The following is a 23263-nucleotide window of genomic DNA, read 5'->3' on the forward strand; positions in this document are numbered from 1 at the left end:
GATAATTGTGAACCCGGTCAGACTAACCTGCATAAGAGAGAAAAGAAACTCAACGGGCATAGGCCTGGAGTTAGATGGCCAAGAGCTTGTGAGAAAACTGCATGGGACACGGTAAACACAAATCTATGCTTTGCATTGGAAAGATTAACTGGTACAGTTGAAAAGAAGCTGGATAAATTTGGGGACATCATTTACGCATATGGAAGTTAGAGGTTTGGTTTGGAAAAAAGGAAGGAAAAAGTACAAACTACTCCTGCTGTATCTAGACGGCAGCAGAAAATTGAAGGGTTAGTTAGAGAAAGGAGACAGCTGAGGAAGCAATGGAAAAAAGCAGAACAAATTCAGAAGGAGGGACTCAATCTCTTACAAAGGGCCATGAAAGGTAAGCTCGCAACATTACGTAGAGCTGAGCACCTACGGAAACGCTACAAAAAGAAGGAGCGTGCAAGGGCTAATTTCTATAAAGACCCATTCAAATTCGTAAAGAAGTTATTCACCAGTGAGAAGAATGGCACTTTAAAAGCATCTAGGGTTGAGCTAGAGAGGTATTTGGAGGAAACGCATACAGATGCAAAAAGACATGAGCCTATGTCAATTCCGTCAGATATCCCACCTATCAATCCACCAGAATACCAAATGGAGGTCTGTGCACCTAAGTGGAAAGAGATAGAGCAGGTTGTGAGAAAGGCAAGGGCTTCATCATCTCCAGGACCTAATGGAGTTCCGTACAGAGTGTACAAGAGTGCTTCAGGAGTTCTACGAATTCTGTGGAAATTGATAAAATTGGCATAGGAAAAGAAGGTTGTACCTAGAGCATGGCGCCGAACAGGTGGAGTCTTTATACCTAAAGAAAAAGATGCTACAAGCATCAGTCAGTTTCGTCCTATTTCACTATTAAACGTCGAAGGTAATATTCTCTTCAGCATTATTGCGCAGAGATTGTCAACCTACCTATTAAAGAATGGCTTCATTGACACTTCAGTTCAAAAAGCGGGCATTTCAGGGTTCTCAGGATGCTTAGAACACATCAATGTTATCTGGCAACGAATTCAATCAAATAAAAAGGAGAGGAAGGAGCTCCATGTGACATTCCTGGATATGGCTAATGCATATGGTTCAGTGCCACATGAGCTTCTTTGGGCAGCATTTGATTTTTTTAGAGTACCAATGTCAATAACAAATTTAGTGAAAGCCTATTTTGGAGATTTGCAATTTAGTTTCTCAGCTCCAAAATTCAGCACCGCATGGCAATGCTTAGAGGTTGGAATAATGGCAGGATGCACCATTTCTCCACTGGCTTTTACCATGGCAATGGAAGTAATCATTAGGGCATCAAGATGGGTAGTCGGAGGAGAGCGCTTGGCTTCTGGGATGCGACTACCACCAATCAGAGCATACATGGATGACATGACAACCCTGACTACAACAGTAGCCTGCACTAATCTGTTATTGGGGAAGTTAACAGATAATATTGAATGGGCACGAATGCAATTTAAGCCCTCTAAATCAAGGAGCATCTCGATAGTTAAAGGAAATGTAGTAGATAAAACATTCTTCATTAATGGTGAGGCAATACCAACAGTTTCTGAGAAGCCAGTGAAGAGTCTTGGGAGATGGTACGATGGGGATCTAAAGGACACAGTTCGAGTGGGAGAAGTAAGACGACAAGCAGTGGAAGGGTTGAAGAGCATAAACAACTGTGCTCTAGCAGGCAATATAAAACTCTGGTGCTTTCAGTTTGGTCTACTGCCAAGGTTGCTGTGGCCACTGACTGTATACGAGGTTTCTTTGACAACAGTGGATAAGCTGGAAGCGTTAATAAGTTCATACATCAGGAAATGGTTGGGAGTTCCATGCTGCCTCAGCAGACTTTATAGTAAAGGAGTATTGCAGCTGCCAGTCTCTGCTTTAACCGAGGAGTTTAAGTGTGCCAAGGTCAGACTGGAAATGACTTTAGCAGAGTCACGCGACAAATGTGTAAGGGAGGCAGCCCCTGTGGTAAAAACTGGTAGAAAGTGGTCAGCAAAGAAATCTGTAGTAGAGGCAAAGGCTGACCTTCAAATTGGGGATATCGTGGGACAGGTACAGCATGGAAGAGGGGGTTTTGGGCTCAGTTTAGCTCCTCCTAAATGGCACAAGGCAGGCCCAGCTCAAAGGAGGAAGCTGGTAGTCAACGAGGTGCGAAAGCAGGAGGAGAGGATGATATGTATAAAGGCCATTTCCCAGGCCAAGCAGGGAGAGTGGATGAGATGGGAGAGTGTGGAACAACGCAAAATGGGCAGGCAAGACCTTTGGTCAATGTAAGAGAGTAGGATCACTTTCCTTATTAGGTCAACATATGATTTTCTCCCATCACCGCAGAACCAAAACCTCTGGGTAGGAGAGGATCCCTCTTGTCCTTTGTGTTCATCACCTGCCACATGAAGGCACATTTTGACAGGATGTAAGGTGGCTCTTAGCCAAGGTCGGTTTACTTGGCGCCATGACCAACTATTGCGATGTTTGGCTTTAGCATTGGAAGGCAAGCGTAGTATGACCAATAGGTTGCCGCCTGTTCTAGCAAAACATTACACGCAAAAGACAATATTCCTCCGCCCAGGCGAGCAACCACCAAGAAAAGGTGCTAACTCCAATTCTCGCCCAGGACAACTGGAAGCTGCTAGGGACTGGAAGATGCTGGCTGATCTTGATCAACGGCTTATTTTTCCACCTGAGATTGCCACCACTAACCTACGACCAGATATTGTTTTGTGGTCTGGATCAGCACGCATTGTTCAACTGATAGAGTTAACAGTGCCATGGGAGGATGCGGTAGATGAGGCATTTGAGAGGAAGAAACTGCGGCATGCTCATCTGGCCACTGAAGCAGAACAGCGAGGATGGAGAGTCCAGGTTTATCCAGTGGAACTGGGTTGTCGAGGTTTTGTGGCACACTCTACAACCCGGTTCCTCAGAGACGTCGGATTCAGTGGCCAAGAGTTGCGTCGCACCGTAAAGAACTTATCTGAAGCAGCAGAAAGGAGCAGCAGAGTCACTCTGGGACACCAGAGTCATTGTCGAGCCCTCTTGAGGTGTCGTGGGCTAGTCAACTAAACACTGAGGACGGAAGGTGCCCACTTGAAGACCCTAGAGATGTCCCCTACTCAGCTCAATCCAGACGGTTGTCATGGGGGGACCGCACTGTGGTTGCAGCCGTTGTGTCTGCTGACGCGTGTTAACACTAGACAGAAGGAGATTTACAGCACCATATGGAAAGAAGTGTAAATGGATGGAGAAGCATAGGTTACTGTAAAGCTATGTCTTAGTTGATGCTTATCTTGGCGAAAGCCGAGTACAAATCAGCATGAAGTTTTAACATCAACTCTTGTGTAATGGAAATCATAAAAATGTTTTATCATACGTCTGGATTTAATTACGGTTGTTCCACGATGGCTGTCAATTCCGAACAATTTAGCTGTTTCTGAAAATACTCCCAGCATTGACTCGTATCCTTTTTTCAGACCTACTGTAAATCCCTTTTTACTCCTATGATATCGAACCTTCTCTTGTCGCCTTTTGTAAGAAAGTGGATTTTGATGTGCTAACATTTTTTGATACTCGGTCCAGACCCACACAAAAAATCGAATTTGACGATAAGTGAACGCAAGGCTCTGAAGGAGCTCTCTTTGATGGATGACATAATTATCCACCCTGCTGATAAGGGTGGGGCTGTAGTGGTCCTGCCTAAAGACATGTATATCCTAGAGGAAACAAGACAATTAGAAACCAAGCATTATTAAAGAATTATTAGTAATCCTTTGCCTGAATTGACTGTTATTTTTCATGTTAACATTTTAACTCATGCTAAAAATTGGGAATGGATTACTGAGAGTGAAATGAAATGTATGACAGTTGAACACCCATCCTTGGCTACATTTTATGTACTTCCTAAAGTACACAAACCCCCTGCTGATAACTCCCCTGGGCGACCCATTATCTCGGGTAATGGTACACTTACTGAACCAGCGTCCAAGTTTTTTTTTTTGCCACCATCAGAAAAAAACAAAAAAACAAAAAACATTTCATTAATAAAAGACAAGACAAAAATGGTTAATTCCATGAGTTTTATTTCAATTGTTCTTTCTAAAGAAAATTTTGCCTGCAATAAGAGATATTATGCAAGGTCAGCAATAGTACTCTGTGTGAAATAATATTAGCACTTACTCTGAAGTTCCTTTGAAGCAACTCTATCTCTTGTGCCAGTTTTTATTTCTTTAAGTTGTCAAGTTTTTTTCAAAATACTCTAGTTTCTAGGGATGGGGTGGAGGGGCAGGGGGGCTTGGGGTAAACCTGTCAACACAAGCCTTATGCAACAAACATTAAAAGGAAAAGTACAACACTGGCCACCTCTGTATCACTGCTTTGTGCAGACTCTAATGTAGATGTGGACTCCTGCAACTCATATTGCATTCAGAAATAATCGGTAACTCAAGTTTAAATGAAGTAAAGTTATTTAAGCACTTACAGATACTTCCTCCAAAAGACAGTCATCTGAGTGGGTTTCTTCATTGGGAAAATGGGCATTACAAAGTGTTGTACTTTCTTACCTTTTGATGTAAAGTTGGAAAAAGTCTTCCGTCACATGCTTCAGCCAACACTTTCTTGGGAAGAGATAAAAGTGTTGGTGTATTGTTTAAAACTGCACAAAAGAGGAAAACAGAATTTCATTGCAATGAAGTACACTGGGGGGAAATGTGATCAATAGCTTATGGCAACATATTTTTTTTACATTAACTACATGTGGTTTCACAATTGTTTCACAAGTCAAAGCAATTCATTACTACTCAACGTTTAACAGGTCACATGACTGGACAGCCATTGGGCTTAGGCCTACTTAATTTAATGCAGCAACTAATTATTTTACAGTGTACTAGGATCATTTAATGCTCATTTACCAGTAATGAAGGTATTGCTGCGACTGGCCTCTGGGTCTGAGGAAGAGCGGCCCCCAGGGATGCCCTCCACAATGGTGTTGGTTCACATTTAACCCAAGGGCCAGCTCTTCTGCCTGGGTATAACGTGGGGGTGCAGGACCACCACCTGTTTGTTTTTCTTTTAATTTTTTCTCAGCTTTTTTCATGGTTGCTTTTATAAACAGGCAAACATTTATTAGCAGTGCCTTATAAGTACAAATTACCATTAAGTAGAATATTCTAGTAATTTACTTTTACTCGTTCCCATGTTCTAGTAGTGGGTGGGTGATTGTCATGGCTGGTACAATGCAAACAGGGGGGAGGACTCAAGTGCAGGAGACAAAAGTCCATCTGGCGGCCGGGGTGGAGACTTTCCCTCGGGGCACCCAGGGCGGAGACTATCCCTCGGGCAGCCAGGGCGGAGTAGACGACCCATCGGCCGGCCAGAGCGGTGAAGGCTCTGGGCTGGACGGGACCAGCGGCGGATGTTCTGGGCTGGACGGGACCAGCGGCGTAGGCTCTGGGCAGGACGGGACCAGCGGCGAAGGCTCTGGGCTGGATGGGACCAGCGGCGAAGGCTCTGGGAGAGCGCTGGCGAGCAGCTCGAGCGGAGCTGGCAAGGCGAGTCGTCTGGCTGGCGCCGTCAGAGCGAGACGCTTGGGTGGCACTGTCAGGGCGAGACGCTTGGGTGGGGCCGTCAGGGCGGGACGCTTGGGTGGCGCCGTCAGGGCGAGACGCTTGGGTGGCGCAGGTAGAGCAAGGTGCCTGGGCGGTGGGTCAGGGTTGGCAGTCACTGCTGGAATGGTCTCTGGGTTAGGAGCCACCGGACAAGTCGTTGAGGAGGCCTTTCCCCTCCTCCATCTCCGGCCCACGGGACTCGGGACCACCGGAACTTGGACCACCGGACTCGGGACCACCAGAACTGGGACCACCGGACTCGGGACCACCGGACTCTGGACCACCGGACTCTGGACCACCGGAGTCGAGACCACCGGAACAGGGACCACCGGAAAAGGGACCACCGGGACAGTCACGGAGGAAGTCTTCCTTCTCCTCCTCCATTTCAGGACCACCGGAACAGGGACCACCGGACTCGGGACCACCTCCCTGGCAATTCTCTCCTGATGACGAATGAGACCTTCCACCATCGCCTCAAAACTGACCCGATCGAAAGCTCTTCGGATCAGCCAGTCCATCGGCTCGTCAAGCGCATGATTAAATAAATCCTTACGAGCCTCCTCGCCAAGGTTCAGCCCCTCAGTTGCACTACTGAACCTCCGGCTGAACTCTCTCACCTCTGTCCCCTGCTGACGGAGGGAGACTAGCTCCTTAAATTGGAGCATCTGCTCCCATTGCAAACAGGTGACGGGTTGTGCACCTCTTCTCCGCTGAGTCCTCATATGGCCGGTACGTTATGTCACGGCTGGTACAATGCAAACAGGGGCGAGGACTCAAGTGCAGGAGAATGATATTTAATTACAAAAGAACAAAACTCACGAGGGGGAAAACATAACTAATGAATACAAAATAACAACAGAACATGAAACGTGCTGGAGGATCACGGGGAACGGGAAACATTAGACAACGTACCAACACAGAATGCAAACAAGAGGGAATTTAAAAAGGGAAACCAATCAGGAGGGAACAGGTGGATGAACTCAAACAATAATCAGATAACAAGGAGGAGGGATCAGACAATGACACGAGCACATGGCCCAAAATAATAAAACACCCCTGTGCAGCACAAGACAGGATAGGCATGTTACAGTGATGACTGACATTACAATGAACAAAGTTATTAATTATTTAGATGTGAAAATAAAAAAATATATATGCCTACTGTAATAGGCTAAGTGATAAAAACATCTAACATGTGCACTACACACTTAATTTGGTACTTTTTTGCCAACCCTCTCTCCTGGCTTTTGCACATTTGAGGTTAAAACTTTTAATTAAGTTTTCAAGTTCTGCATATCCTTCAAGCAATAACTCTTGCTCTGCTGCGGTGAGAAACTGAGTGCGCTCTTTGGCCACGGTGAACAGCCAATCAGATCAAAGTTTCTACTATCGATAGATATCCTCATGAACGCGCAATTATCTCAGATAACTCAATCCAGCGATACTAATCATAAACAACATATCATCTTGGATATCTCATTTGATCTCGGATGTTTTGAGCAACAAATGAAGAACGGGCCCCAGATAACCTACGTTGGGGGAGATTGCTTTGGAGATATTTTCTATATATATATTTTTTTTTCTTTTCTTTCTTTATTGTTTCTTTGTGGTTTTCACCTGTTGTGGTACTCATTATGTTGGTTTCCCCTATCCTGTTAGACCTGGGGCCCGTTCTTCGTACGTTGCTTAAAACATCCGAGATCAAACGAGACATCCAAGATAATATCATCGTGCTCATCATGATCCGGCTAATTAGGTTCTTCGAACAGTCCTGCCGATTATGATTAGTATAGCTGGATTGAGTTATCTAAGATAATTGCGCGTTCATGCGCTGGTTTAAAAGGGGATATGTATCGATAGTAGAAACATTGATCACCAACGCTGCTATTGGCTGCTCACCGTGGCCAAAGAGCGCGCTCAGTTTTTCTCCGCAGCAGAGCAAGAGTTATTGCTTGAAGGTCATGCTGAATTTGAAAACTTAATTAACACACCAGGGAACACCTCAAAGTGTGCAAAAGCCAGGAGAGAGGGCTGGCAAAAAGTAGCAGACAAATTAAGTTAGTAGTGACCATGTTAGATGTTTTTATCACTTATCACAGTATATATTTTTGTATTTTAATAATTTCTAAATAATTCATAACTTTGTTCAATGTAATGTCAGAGTCACCACTCACTACTAGAACATGGGAACAAGTAAAAGTGAAGTACTAGAATAATCTACATAATGGTAATTTGTACTACTTATAGTCTCTTTTAAAAAGGCACTGTTAATAAATGTTTGCCTGTTCATAAAAGCAACCAAGAAAAAGGCTGAGAAAAAAATAAAAATAAACAGGTGGTGGTCGTGCACCCCCACGTTATACCCCGGCAGAAGAGCTGGTCCTTGAATGTGAACCGACCCATTGTGAAGGGCATCCCTGTGTTCAGCTCTTCCTCAGACCCACAGCAGGGACCAGTCACAGCAACACCTTCACTGCTGGTAAATTAACTTTAAATGATCTTAGAACACTGTAAAATAATTTGTTGCTACATTAAATTAAGTAGGCCTATAATCCAAATGACTGGTCCAATCATATCAACTGTTAAACCTTGAGTAGTAATGAATTGCTTTGATGTGAAACTCTAGATGTGTGAAACTACATGTAGTTAATGTAAAAATTGTTATTGTTATTGATCACATTTCCCACAGTGTACTTCATTGTAATGAAATTGTGTTTTCCTCTTTTGTGCAGTTTTAAACAATACACCAACACTTATATCTGTTCCCAAGCAAGTGTTGGCTGAAGCATGTGCAGTAAGTGGACTTTTTCTAACTTTACATCAAAAGGGAAGAAAGTACAACACTTTGTAATGCCCATTTTCCCCCCAATGCACAGGACAGTGAAGAAACCCTCTCATGTGACTGTCTTTTGGAGAAAGTATCTGTAAGTGCATAAATAACTTTACTTAATTTACACTTGAGTACCTATTATTTCTGAATGCATGAGTTGCTGGAGTCCACATCTGCAGAAAGGCCTACAGAAGAGTCTGCACAAAGCAGTGATACAGAGGTGGGCAGTGTTGTACTTTTCCTTTTCATTTTTGTTGCATAAGGCATGTGTTGACAGGTTTACCCCAACCCACCCCCACCCCTACCCCTACCCCTAGAAAATAGAGTATTTTGGGGAAAAAACTTGACAACTTAAAGAAAAAAACTGGCACTAGAGATAGAGTTGCTTCAACGGAACTTCAGAGTAAGTGCTAATATATTATTTCACACAGAGTACTATTGCTGACCTTGCATAATGTCTCTTATTGCAGGCATAGGCGCCGATTTATGTTGTCCTCCGTGGGTGCTCATGGGCGCACGCCCTTTAAAAAAAAAAAAAAAAAGTCGAAAAATGTTTGCATATCAGAACCGAACGAGAAGCGCAGCAACGCGTCTATGACAACTCGAGGTAGCCTATCGCACACCGGACGCGCACTTTGTCTGTTTATGGCCAGCAATATTGTAATGTTATGTTTAAGGACATTATGTAATTAAGATAATGTCTGTACTATGTTATGATTGTACTGTAGGCCTACAATTCAATACAACCGTTGCAAAGTCTGCAGTCTGAACACTTTACCTGAGAGCGTCCAACTGAATGAATTGAGAATATCGCCTGAAAATCCGATAACGTCAGCAATTTTCATTCAAGCAGCTGATTTCTGTAAATTAATGTAAAACTAAATGTATATTGAAGCACAGGTTGTAGTCAGTATACATTAACGACGATTTGAGACAAATAGATGTACATTTAATATAAAACTATGTAAATCGCGCTCTGTGGCACGCAGGATTTTGAACAAGGTCCTATAGCCGTAGCTGGGCGCCGCCGGTTTGTGTAAGTTACACTCATAGAGAATAATGTGTTCGAATTTTAAAAGACATGGCACTACGCGGCGCTGCGCTTCTCGTCCGGTGTGCGACCCCTTTTAGGAAATGGACAGCCGACGACACGAACGCACACACCTATTTACTTGATAATAAAGCCGTAAAGTAGGCTATCTTTCAGCTCAGGACCATAGCTCAGGACAGCGCCACTTCTCACAAATACAGACAGGATTGGAGATCAAAAGTTTAACTGACACGTAACCGCGATCAGAGGCGTTTTCATCCAAGAATCGCTGTGATTGGTGGATAGGATATGGAGCAGGCGACTGACAGCGACATAACCAATCACAGTGTGACAGACTCTTCACATAGCACCAACTGCAATGTTTAATTTTAAATGAATGTAGGCTACTGGCAGTCTGGCACACGTGGGTGCTCGATATTTTCCGTGGGTGCTCGAGCCCCGGAGCACCCACGGTATCGGCGCATATGATTGCAGGCAAAAGATGATGATATGTGGCTTTTCTTTACAAAGAACAATTAAAATAAAACTCAAAGAACTAAGCATGTTTGTCTTGTCTTTTATTAAACATTTAATTAAATGTTTTATATATTTTTTTCTGATGGTGGCAATGTTGTGTAATATGGCACATGCAATGTCACAGGCCCAGTCAGGTGTATCCCTCATGCTTTTCAGACACTGAAATTTTCCCTTTAGTTGGCCAAAGTTAGTTTCATTGTGTGCCCTTGTCCTGGCTAGAGCTGCATTGTAACTGGTCTGGTGTTTGGGTCAGTGAATGGGTCATAAAAACTCCTTTCTCCAAGCAGGATCCTGCTGTAATCATCTGTATAATGGAAAAATGCAGTTCTGTTGGGATCAGCATAAGTGTATGTAATACAGTGAGGTTGATATTTATAATTTTCCTTATCCACGTTCAAATAATATGCGTAAATGTGAATCTCTGAAAATGCTTGAGTCATGCACAGATCGTGGCCATTTTGCTTCACAATTGTGACATGGAACATAGTTGCATATAAGAGATTTTAGTCAGTTAACTGCTTTTTTTAAAATTTGATATAATATTGGGCTACTAATGGAATATTAAGAATCGCAATAGTAACTTGGCTGCACATTTACATTGTGATCCCCCTTTCGGGTCACAAAATCCCCTTCATTGAGGCCTTGAAAAGAACGTGTGTGCAGTCTATGGCACCAATCACGTTTGTAAATCCTAGGTCTCCTCCTTGTCATGTGCTTTTGTTGTGTTATGTGTGAGTGCGGATGTGTGTGTGGGCGTGCCGACTCGTTACCATGGGATCTCCGCCGAGAAGACCTCATCAACATCTACTCTTCTTCCGGTTAGACTCCGATGGTCTACCCACTTCACGACTGTCGAGCACTTCTGGACTCTGGCGCCGAAGCTAACTTCATGGATCACACTTTTGCAGCAACCACCGAATTCTCCTCAGGTCCCTCACTCATCAGATTTCCGTACACACCCTCAATGGCCAGGAACTCCCCACCATTTCGCTAGTCACTGAAGACATCACTCTCATCACGTCAGGCAATCACACTGAAACCATCTCCTTTTACATCCTGGACACTCCCCTGGCCCCCATCGTTCTTGGTCATCCTTGGCTCACCCAGCACAACCCTAAAGTGGATTGGCAGTTGAAGTCTGTGTCGGCGTGGAGTGCTCAATGTCATAAGTCCTTTCTAGTGTCTGCTTGTCCGTCTGTTTCTTTCCCTGTGTTTCAGGAGGACACTGTGGATTTATCTAACGTGCCCGCGGAGTACCTGGACCTGAAGGAGGTGTTCAGTAAGTCTCGGGCTGCTTCTCTCCCTCCGCATCGTCCCTATGACTGTGCCACAGAGTTATTGCCAGGTACGTCTCCGCCTAAGGGCAAGTTATATTCACTCTTGGTTCCAGAGAGAGAGGCCATGGAGAAATATATTTCTGATGCTCTAGCAACTGAGTTCATTGCCCTTCCTCTTCTCCAGCGGGGGCGGGATTCTTTTTTGTTTCAGGAGGGATTCTTTTTTGTGGGGAAGAAGGATGGATCTCTGCGACCTTGCATGGATTACCGAGGGCTGAACAGCATCATGGTAAAGAATACTTATCCTTTGCCGTTGATGTCTTCAGCCTTCGAGAGGTTGCAGGGAGCATCTATCTTCACAAAACTGGATTTACGTAATGCCTAAAGGGAGGGGGATGAATGGAAAACCTCTTTTAACACCCCCAGGGGGCACTTTGAATACTTGGTCATGCCGTTCGGTCTGTCCAACTCCCCAGCGGTCTTTCAGGCACTTGTCAATGACGTGCTGCGAGACATGATCGATCAGTTCATATATGTCTACCTGGATGACATATTGATTTTTTCTTCTTCTCTCCAGGAACATGTGCAGCACGTCCGACAAGTACTTCAGAGGTTGCTGGAGAATGCGCTTTTTGTCAAGGCGGAGAAATGCGCTTTTGATGCACAGTCTGTTCCTTTCCTAGGATACATCGTGTCGGTTGAAGGAATGCACATGGACCCTGAGAAGATCAAGGCTGTGGTGGATTGACCAAGTCCAGATTCCCGTAAGGCCCTACTGAGGTTTCTGGGGTTCACCAATTTCTACCGGCGTTTCATTCGCAACTTCAGCGAACTAGCCGCACCTCTGACTGCCTTGACCTCTCCCAGAACGACGTTCAGGAGGTTAGACGCAGCTGCGGCGGCGTTTACCAAACTTAAAAGCTGATTAGTTTCAGCTCCCATTCTGTTAACCCCTGATCCATCAAGTCATTCCGTAGTAGAGGTTGATGCGTCAGAAGTGGGGGTAGGTGCAGTGTTATCCCAGCGTTCTCCTTCAGATGAGAAGATGCACCCTTGCGCGTTTTTCTCTCATCGCTTGTCCTCAGCCGAACGTAATTATGACATTGGTAACAGAGAGTTGTTGGCTTTCAAGTTAGCATAGCACTGGTTGGAAGGTTTAGGGGTACCTTTTATCGTCTGGACCGATCACAAGAATTTGGAATATATTCGCACGGCTAAAAGATTAAACTCCAGGCAGGCTCGGTGGGCTCTTTTTTTCGGTCGTTTTGATTTTACTCTCTCGAACCGCCCGGGTTCCAAGAACATCAAACCCGATTTTTTATCGCGTATTTTTGACCTCTCCGAACGCCCGTCCACTCCCGAGTGCATTTTACCAGAGAATCTATTCATCTCTACACTCACATGGGAGATTGAATCGAAGGTCAAGACAGCCTTAGAAGGGTTAATGCCTCCGGCTCGATGCCCACCGAATCGTTTGTTTGTGCCGGAGGGATTACGGTCCAGCGTTATTCAGTGGGGGCATTGTTCCAATGTGGCTTGTCATCCGGGAGTCAATCGAACTAAGTTTTTAGTCAAGCAACGTTCTGGTGGCCTCTTATGGCTCGTGACGTTCACAGTTTTGTTTTGGCTTTGTTCAGTTTGTGCCACTGGTAAGACTTCCAATCGACCCCCGGACGGGTTACTCCAACCGCTGCCGGTGCCCTCGAGACCCTGGTCCCATATCGCTCTAGATTTTATTACCACCCTCCCACCCTCCCAGGGTAACACGGTAGTTTTAACCGTGGTGGACCGGTTCTCAAAGGCGGCCCACTTCATTCCCTTGCCCAAGGAGACAGCGGTGGTTGTCGTTAACCAGGTCTTTCGGTTACATGGCCTCCCGACAGACATGGTTTCTGGCAGAGGACCCCAATTTGTGTCCAAATTTTGGCGAGAATTTTGTAATTTACTGGAAGCGACTGTCAGTCTGTCCTCAGGGTTTCATCCCCAGAGCAATGGTCAATCTGAGCGAGCCAACCAGGACTTGGAGAGAACGTTACGATGTTTAGTTTCCAAGAATCCTTCCTCGTGGAGTCAACAACTGTCTATGGTGGAGTACGCCCACAACACTTTACCAGTGTCATCCACGGGCCTATCTCCGTTTCAGTGTAGTGTAGGTTACCAACAACCAATCTTTCCTAGTCTGGAATCCGAAGTCGCGGTCCCCTCTGCTCACGCCTTCGTCCAGAGGTGCCATCGCACTTGGACCAGAGCCCGTGAGACTCTACTCCAAGTGGGATCCCGCACCAAGGCCAAAGCCGATCGCCACCGGTCTAGGCCTCCCTTATACGTCGCTGGTCAAAAAGTGTGGCTTTCTACCAAGAACATTCCTCTTCGATCCATGTCTAATAAACTTGCACCCAAATTTATTGGCCCGTTCACTGTCACCAAGATCGTTAGTCCGGTGGCAGTCCGCCTCAAACTTCCTCCGGCGCACAGGAGAATTCATCCCGTCTTCCATGTCTCCAAAATAAAACCCGTTTTTTATTCCCACATTAATCCGCCGGCTCCGCCGCGACTCGTAGATGGGGAACCTACTTATTCGGTTAACCGTATTCTGGACTCAAGACGGAGGGGACGCGGATTTCAGTACCTGGTGGACTGTTTTTTGTTTTTTTCCAACGCAGGTATATTATAATTTTTAATGAAGATCATGCAATCATTGTAACGAATAAGATTCGGAAGCAAGTGCAAGTAAACTCAGTTTATTAATAGTTGAAGTAGAATATATATAGTCCAGGCGAGACAGGCTAGCGGCACAGGGACTAGGAACGCCAGGAGGCGTTCCTGGGGGGGGGGGGTTTGTAAATCCTAGGTTTCCTCCTTGTCATGTGCTTTAGTTGTGTTATGAGTGAGTGCAGATGTGTTTGTGGGCATGCCGACTCGTTACCATGATCCAGGAATCAGCTGCAATCACTTCTCTCCACCAGCTGCAACTCATTCCATCTCCCTTCAAATACTCTCCACTTTCTCATCTCCTTTGTCAGATCGTTGTTTGTTGGTGTCCGGTGTTGTTGATCCCTCTACTTTCCAGTCTCAAACCTTCATTGTTCCTGTCGTGTTTCTGTGGATGTTTCTGGATTCGTCGTATTTGTTCATCACTCCTCGTCACTTCCCGCACCTGTTTCATCTGACCATCGGAGTCCCTGCGCCGCTAGCCTGTCTCGCCTGGACTATATATATTCTACTTCAACTATTAATAAACTGAGTTTACTTGCACTTGCTTCCGAATCTTATTCGTTACAATGATTGCATGATCTTCATTAAAAATTATAATATACCTGCGTTGGAAAAAAACTAAATACCTGCTTTATGCTACAATCTTGGGTCTTAAGTGGCTTGCAAATGCCACAAAAGCCCTCTAAAAACTGCTCGAGCGCCAGGTAAACTTTGCGAATTGCACGACAGACAGCACTTTTCATTAAGTTCCATGCATCTCCAATAGTGTAAAGGAAAGAGCCACTCGCAAAGAATTTTAGGGCAATGCAAACTTTTTGTGCTGTTGTTAAAGCCCGACTCAAACGAGTGGAACATTAATATGCGTTTCCAACAAAATAATAATGCATAAACGACACCCTCACGATCGTTTCATGAGAAAAAATATATATCTCAGAAAGTATCCTGCACTAAGGACTTCCCGTATCACCTCCGCTTATGAAGCCGTGATCTAATCCTGTTAACATGAAATAAGCCTGCTCTCGAGCAGGTTCAAGTTTATGGACCTGTTGCTATGACAGCAAGTCCAGGATGAGCGTCGAAGAACCAAACAATCCAAGATAATGCCAAATCGCCAACAATCAAATCCAGCTAACTGAGTTAGCGACGTATGAAGAACGGGCCCCAGATTTCTTTATTGGGTTAATTGATTGTATTAGTCCTTATTAGGCTAATTGAATTCTTTCTGATTATAGGTGGGACTTAACTTATAATTGGTTGCCATTCTCATATTTGTGTTACTTTGCCCTGAAGAAGACCACATGTTGGTCGAAACATGTTGGCCTGTGTACTTTTATAATGACTTAAGCCATATTTAATAAAGGCTTTTTAACTTTACCCTTCTCCTCATTGTAAACCTGACTGGTTGAACCTTTTACAGTTTCTCCATAATGTATTCATGCTTTCTCAGCTTAAAGTTTGTGGGATGATGTTAAATGAATGATGTTAAAAGTTAAATGATGAAGACCAGAATTTTAAAGGGATGAGAGAGATAGGCTGCTCCTGGCAAGCTAGGAACACTAATATTGAAAGAGGTGTTTTTTTCATGGCTTGTTGCTAACTCTAAGGTGGTTTGGATAAACAAGAAATTGATACATAATCAGTAGGTTTCTGTTTCACTATTCTAAGAGAGAACAAATGTGACATTTCTAAACACTAATATGCAAGATTCCCACAAAATAGAATGTGGCAACTCCCAAGCTGCAAAACGTGAAGGCCTTGAAGTTATCGGGGATGCCAAAGCCATTTCTCCGATTGCCTGAATAGAATGGCCAAAATCAAAGATGATCTGGGCCTTTTGAAACAGTGCTCACTTCAGGCTTGAAAAGAGATGTGGGTTGCCTAATTTACATGCTGTATATGAAGTTATAGTAAAAAGCAGCTCGTACACAGCTCCTGTCTCAAACAGACAAGTATCCACGTAGTCGGCAGGGTTCGAACCTGCGCGGGGAGACCCCAATAGATGTCAAGTCCATCGCCTTAACCTCTCAGTCACGACTACTCCTGCAGGTGATTCACGTGCTATTTTCTAGAGGACACCGGGGCCAACCATCAATGCGAATATAAGCAGCAGAGGATGCACTCGCCCAATATACTGTGAAGGCAAAAAATAGTTCACTGACGTCTTCACCTACATGAAAACCTGCTCACTTCAGGCTTGAAAGCAGAAGTGGGTTGCCCAATTTCTGTGTTAGTGAAAAATAAAAACAGCTCATACAAAGCTCCTGGGTGTCACAAATTCCTGTTGCTAACAGACAAAGAGCCACGTAGTCGGCAGGGTTCGAACCTACGCAGGGAGACCCCAAGGGAAAAGAGAGGGGGAAAGGGGGGAAAGAAAGAAAATGAAAGAAAAAAAATCTATCATACTTCATGAACATTTACAAATGATTTAAATGAAGTGTTTGATTGATTTTTGACTATTTATGATTTAAAATTTATAAAAAATAAAATAAAATAAAATGATAGTGATCTTACAAACACACCACACACTCTTGCCAGGACTTGCACCTGGAATCTTCCACCCAAAGGATGGATGTGTTACTATTACACCACAAGAGTTGTGTTACTATTACACCACAAGAGTTGTGTTGCTATTACACCACAAGCACTGCAAACACAGCAACTAAAAACAAAATGTTCACAGCACAGCAAACACAATTAACAAACAACTATATAAAAACCTAACTATATACATAATTATACTATATACGTACACCAATTTAAAAAAAAATCAAAGACCTCCCTGTACATTCTCCCTCCACTGTGAAATAGAGAGGCCTGAGGCTGGACAATACCACCGGTCCTTCAGCTGAGTGTGGCCCGTTGTCTTATTTTTTTCCAGCCCACACTGCTTGCAGATATAGTGATATATATCCTTTGCCAATCGTTTTCGTGATGGTTCACCCCTAGCCACTCGCTCCTCATCCTCTTGGGCAGCTTTCTGCCTTCTCCAGATGCGCTGCCTGGGCTGAGTTTGTGGTGGCAGGTTATGAGGCGACTGGAACTGGGAAGGTGGCTGGAATTGGGAAGGTGGCTGGAATTGGGGAGGGGGCTGGAACTGGGAAGGTGGCTGGAATTGGGAAAGTGTCTGGAATTGGGAAGACGGCTGGAACTGGGAAGTTGGCTGGAATTGGGAATGTGGCTGGAATTGGGGAGAGGGCTGGAATTGGGGAGGGGGCTGGAACTGGGACGGTGGCTGAAATTGGGTGGGGGGCTGGAACTGGGAAGGTGGCTGGAATTGGGGAGGGGGCTGGAACTGGGTAGATTGAGGCACTGGTAGACCTGTTGGGTAGCTGGAAAAAGGCGGGTAGGACCCAAGAGTGGAGAATGCAAAGTGTGGTGCTGTTGGGTATATGGGAAATGCCGAGTAAGATCCAGGAGGAGGTCTGGGCAGTGGGCACCTGTTGGAGATACGCTTACGAATGAAGGCCTCTCCCTCCTGATTTATTGGCTCCTCAAATACCATAGCCTCATGCCCATGCTGTGCAGGAGCAGCTGGAAGTGTGTGTGATTCAGGAAGTGACTCCTTTGCCAAATATAATTGTTTGGGCAGTGCAGTACCCTGCAGCAGCATGTCTCTGTCCACACGTTTCTGTCTTCTTAGTAGCCTGCAAGAGAAACATTCTTCATCTGGAAGTTAGCTATTTTAATGGATTACAGCCCATTGTCTTTACTTAGTATATTTTTTAAAGAAAACATGTACAGGAAGGTTTTATAAGTACAATCTTGATATACCACTGGGATTTGTATAAGAGTAAAAGAAGACTCACCACGAGGAGACAGTAGTGGTGTTTATCGGGACCAGAACCAGGTTAGTTTGTCCTAGAACCACTCTGCTGTCCTCCAGTAGCTGTTTTTAGTGGCTGTATACCACCACAATAGATTGTGAAATTGGCAGAGTTTTTCCTCGTGTGTCCTTGGGCCTGTTCCGTGCTTGCTGAAACTCTTTTAAAAGCCATAGGCAAACACATTTACAGACCCTGTGGACTTCAGGGTCCTGAGTCGCCTGCCCATGACTCATGAACAGTCTATGGGAAAGAAGGATAATATAATCTGGACTGTATACTGGGTAATAAACTAGTGAAGATCAAAATAGTCAAATTACCTCTCTGCTGCCTGCTGTCCTGGAGCAGAGCCACTGTGCTTCCTGGATGCTCTCCAAGGTCCTGGCAAAGTGTTCTTCTTAACCCTCTGGCTTTATTTTGATGGTACCTTGTCCATGGCATGCAGAGCCATGTACAGCTGGACTATGTCGGCCTCCTCTTGTGATGACAAGGCAGTGGTCGTTCGGTTTAGGCCAACCAGGTAGGCTGCCAGGGCATCAACTGCCTCTCAGCCCAAGACACCTCTAGAATCACACTGTATACTCTGAAAATTGAGAAAAAAGAAAACCACTAAATAAATATATACGATGTTGTAGTAATTATTTTGCATTGTACAGGCATATATTTTATCTTTACAAACGGTTGACACTAGGTGTTTTGCACTTCACCAAATACATTTTTTTAAAGTAAAAGATAGTACAGGATAGCAACATTACCTGCCCTGATGTGCTAGGCCTTGTAGTGTCATCATCCTGTTCCTCACTGACCTCCTCATCAGGGAATCTTGGTCCAGTGTCACCCACCTGACTGGTCACCTGGGCCTCCAGGTCAGCTACTGGAAGGACAGAGTCATCAGCCCTCAGGTCAGCTGCATGGCACACAGTTGTGTCAATTTCACTTTCATCTTCGGGCTCCTCTGGGGGGACTTCTGGCATGTCATTATGGTATGCAATCAACTGGTCGCCTCTATTGGACTGGGCCAACAAGTACTCCACTGTAATGCGCTCCCCTGCAATAATTTTTAACACATTGTTAATGGGGAGAGGACACACGCACGCACGCCAAGGACCCGTTGGCTCATGTTGTTTAAATGAGACATCAAGCAGACTTCAAATATCCTGATGTTTGAGGCCCCCACCAAAGATACAGCTTTTTTTGCCTGGCTCATGTTCAATCTCGAGGCCCCCTCTAACATGTACATTTGTGTGTGCATGGCATTGCATCTCCATTCTAAGAATGAAAATGCACAGATTCCGTCAGCATATTATTTTAAACTGAGGACATAAAAATGTACTGACAGTTATAGAACAGTAACATAAAATAATGAGACAAGTATCTTTTCAACTTAAAAATCAACATAAGATACTGCAATGTAACATTCAGAATTTACCAGGAATGAAGGCACACTGGTGGCGGTGAAAACTCTCCAGTGAGGATGACCCCCTGCCACACCTAAGCATGTTTAGAACTTTACCACCCTTCTGGAGTGTCCCCGTCTTTGTGTACAACTCTACATGTGGAGGGTCCTGGATGCACTTGAGATGTTTTTGTTGCATCTGCCATACATGGCGCATACTGTCATGGTTAACATGGCGAAACCCTGTAGTGTCAGTAAGCTCCCACACTGATTCCAGCAGCTCTGAAATCATGAGCATCAATTTCTCAATCAATTTAGCACCGCAAGTGCACCTGTGGAGAGGGGGAAAAATCAAAAAGCATGCATTTGATTTCACTTCAACATACTTTTCACAATTACTTTTATTACAACATACTTTTATTACAATTACATTACACTGACGGTAATAATACTACTAATTACCATCACCAATAGGGAAAGGGGAACTTTTTTCACACCACTATTAAGTTTTGTAAAATATATTGCAATGCACATTTGATAAAGTAGTAATTTGAAAATCCCACCTGACTGACTGCAGCAATCCCGGTCAACATAGATGACCCCAGGCTCTGGCTCGCCAGCATTCTGGTAGCGTCTGACGACGCCCTGGCACAGCTCCTCCAGTCCTGCGCCTTCAGCTGTTGTCAGAACACTGTTCAGAACCTGGCCGAGCTCATTGCCAGTGTTGGTCATCCATGCAGCCGTGTCCCCAATGCCACCAGCCAGCTTTTTGGTGATCTGAAAAACCAACATAAGGAAACATAAAGACATTCTGACAGGCTTAATTATACATTCTATTTTTTTTTTGTTATGGAGCATTACAATATATATACATAACACAAATGCACACTTTTTCATCATTATAATGAAATTATATCTATTCCAATTACTTAATATGAATGGCTGAAAATAAACCTCATGCTCAAACCTTCATGTATTGTACCTTCTTAGTAGAATCCATCTTCAGGATTCGGACATAGGTGGAGGTAATCACCCGCTTCATCTCGTCCAGATGGCTGAGGATGTCGTTGGAGTGGACAGTCTCAAACCACTGGGCGAGTGGAAGTGGCCTGAAGGGTTCAGGTGCGGTAAAGGCAGGTGCCGTTGCAGATTGGATTAGGGCAACCTTCCTCAAATGATGCTCACAGTCAGAGAGGTACTGGATGGTCCGTTGTGCCCACTCCTCACTGTGGACTTCTTCTACTGCTGACTGTAGATAGGAGGAACTGTTTCCGCTGGTCCTTGGCCTGAGGAAGGTCACACATTTCCTGTCCAGGGCAAGCTTAGTGGTCAGCACCGCTGGAAACATGGTCCTGTGAGCCACATCCAGTTGTGAGAGGATGTCCTTGCTCCATGGTCATTCTGGCAACATGCATGCACTGCAGCGTGGATAGTCCCCACCCAGGAGGTAGTAGCGGCTATCCATGTCGATCACCTCCCTGACCTTCGGGTAGATCCCTGAATGGTGCATCTTCCGGCCACACTGTGGGCATTTAAGAAGAATGCCCCACATCCTCATTGGTGCCCACAAGAACATCCTCTATCGGAAGTACCACCCGGGCTCAGGAGGAGACGGCTTGGGCTGCATTGGTGGATAAAACCAGTTTGCCTGGATCTTCTGCCTCAGCTGCCCTGTCGGCTCATAGAGGCACTTGGCAATCCACACTGGGAAGAAAGCTCTCCCAATCAGTAACAGCCTGAGGCAGAGATGGTGTGGACTGCAGGGAGGGTGCTGGGCATGAGGATGGAGTGGGCTGCGAGGATGGAGTGGGGCGTGTTGGTGGAGAGTGCAATGGTGATGGAGTGGGCCGCGGGGATGGAGAGCGCCGTGGTGGTGGAGTGGGCTGCGGAGATGGAGAGCGCCGTGGTGGTGGAATGGGCCGCAGAGATGGAGTGGGCCACGGGGGTGGAGTGGGCTGTGGGGATGGAGAGTGCAATGGTGGTGGATTGGGCCGTGGTGTTGGAGTGGGCCGCGGGGATGGAGTGGGCCGTGGTGGTGGAAAGTGCAATGGTGGTGGAGTGTGCCGTGGTGGTGGAGGGGGCCGCAGAGATGGAGTGGGCCGCGGGGATGGATTGGGCCGTGGGGATGGAGTGGGCCATGGTGTTGGAGTGGGCCGCGGAGATGGAGTGGGCCGTGGTGGTGGAGAGCACCGTGGTGGTGGAGTGGGCCGCGGGGATGGAAACACTGGTGCTGGCAGTGAAGACGGCAAGTGCTGCAGATGGTGTGGAATTTTTTAAAGCACTGACACGTGGAGCCAATAGGCCCCCATAATGGCTGGACTCAATGTGTTGGAGGAGTCTAACAGCCCCCTGGACCCTGGCCCCACAGCTGTCACACGTCTCTTCAACGTGGTGGTCAGAGAGGTGCTCTGAGAACTTCTCTGCCTCCACAACCACACTACACAGTGAACACTTCACCCCCTGTTCTCCCAGTGATGTCCCTGCCTCCTCTGAGCTGCCGCCTTCCTCTACCATAGGCCCTGCCTCAATCAATGCCCTATCTGTTGAATGGGAGAAAATGAAGATTAGAAACAAAAGAAGGTCATGTTATTCATGTTAAATAATTTCACCAATTATTCTGCAGAACTGTGTACTCTGAGAATAGATAAGGAGATGGTCCATAAAATAGTCTATCACATGATACAGGGACTTATCATGCCTTTTATATATTATATCATATACCTACCCTATAGAACCCACAAGTGCACACTATGTGCCTGGCAAACAGGTCCACCTTATTACCCCTTTTCAGGGAACGGCATCAATTCGCTCCAGGGCCTCCTTCCATTTTTTGCTTCCAGGCCTTTTGCCTGTACTGAACTGGAAGGTGCCCTGGGAATACAATTGGCAGATGCCATTCCAATAGGCGGAGGATTTGCCTGTTTTGGTCATATCTGAAAACTATTGTGGAACAAAACAAAGTAGTTGTGCATTTCTTGGCAGTAGCTATTGGCTGTGTTAATAGATCAATGATGTGACGGATAACTTTTTTGTCCAAAGGCCTTAATAATGATAATAATAATAATAATAATAAACAAATATATGACATCCGAAGTATGTAAGTTAGTAATACTTTATCTCTTTTACTGAATTCAAAAGGTTTTAATTAGATTTACATCAAACATCGTATAGACATGGGGTTTGTATAGACAATACAAGTTTTATGTAAATATCTTTGTTCCAATAACAATGAAAAGTTTTAATGTTTGAAGTAGTAATATTATATGTACAAAAAATGTGCTTTTGTAGCTATCTGTGCCTGTGTATTGTTTAAACTATTCATAATGTCAAGGGCAACAGCCTTGGTCATTCGGTAAACCAATATAGAAAATATTTCAATTAAATAATATTGTTTTAAATAACTATAGGAACTACAATAATACAAATATGAAGCAGATTAGTTTTTTTTTCTACATTTCCCCCTTTTTCATTTTCCTGTGCAATGTTTAACTTGAATATATCGGAGGGTTTAGAATATTCCAATAAAATTATTACGTTATTTTATATTTCTTCTGTGTCACAAACTATATCTTAACATCAATGTCAAATCAGGTTTGTTCATGAATTATGATCTGCAATTTAGTCATTTTAAATATATTCATTGTTAAACCGAATGACTTTTTAGTGACAAATGTTGTCCATATTTTAAAAAATGACAAAAGCAGTGTTAATTGATTGTAAAAACCACGTAATCTCATTGTTAACACTTAGTAAAACTTAAAAATGGTTTCAAAATTAATCACATCTCCATAACTAGCGTTAACTAGCAATACACGTCAAAGGTCAATGTTAAGTTATCTTACCTTGCTATGGCAGCGTACAGATCCAAATAATCTTTATTAAAAATCATGAATTAATGTTTGAAAAAATAGGTTAACACTAGTGTCACGTATTTGTACCATGAATCTCTGGATAGCAGATGTCGCAAACAGCTGGAATGTGACGAAACTAGTTCTGCCAATAAGCAGCGAGATTGGAATGTCGATTG

At 44.6% G+C, this 23263-nt stretch overlaps 1 protein-coding gene and 1 non-coding gene across 2 annotated transcripts in view; both read right to left on the reverse strand.

The window, feature by feature from the left end:
* Positions 1–23263, reverse strand: part of lats1 (large tumor suppressor kinase 1) — a 310530-nt gene that overhangs the window by 278209 nt on the left and 9058 nt on the right. The gene's annotated exons all lie outside the window — the stretch shown is intronic.
* Positions 15976–16057, reverse strand: trnas-uga (transfer RNA serine (anticodon UGA)). The gene has a single exon. It is a non-coding gene; the product is annotated as a tRNA-Ser (tRNA).

Source organism: Siphateles boraxobius, unplaced genomic scaffold (assembly GCF_051911475.1).
Source record: "Siphateles boraxobius isolate OS27281-9 unplaced genomic scaffold, OSU_SipBor_1 8, whole genome shotgun sequence".
NCBI lineage: Eukaryota > Metazoa > Chordata > Actinopteri > Cypriniformes > Leuciscidae > Siphateles > Siphateles boraxobius.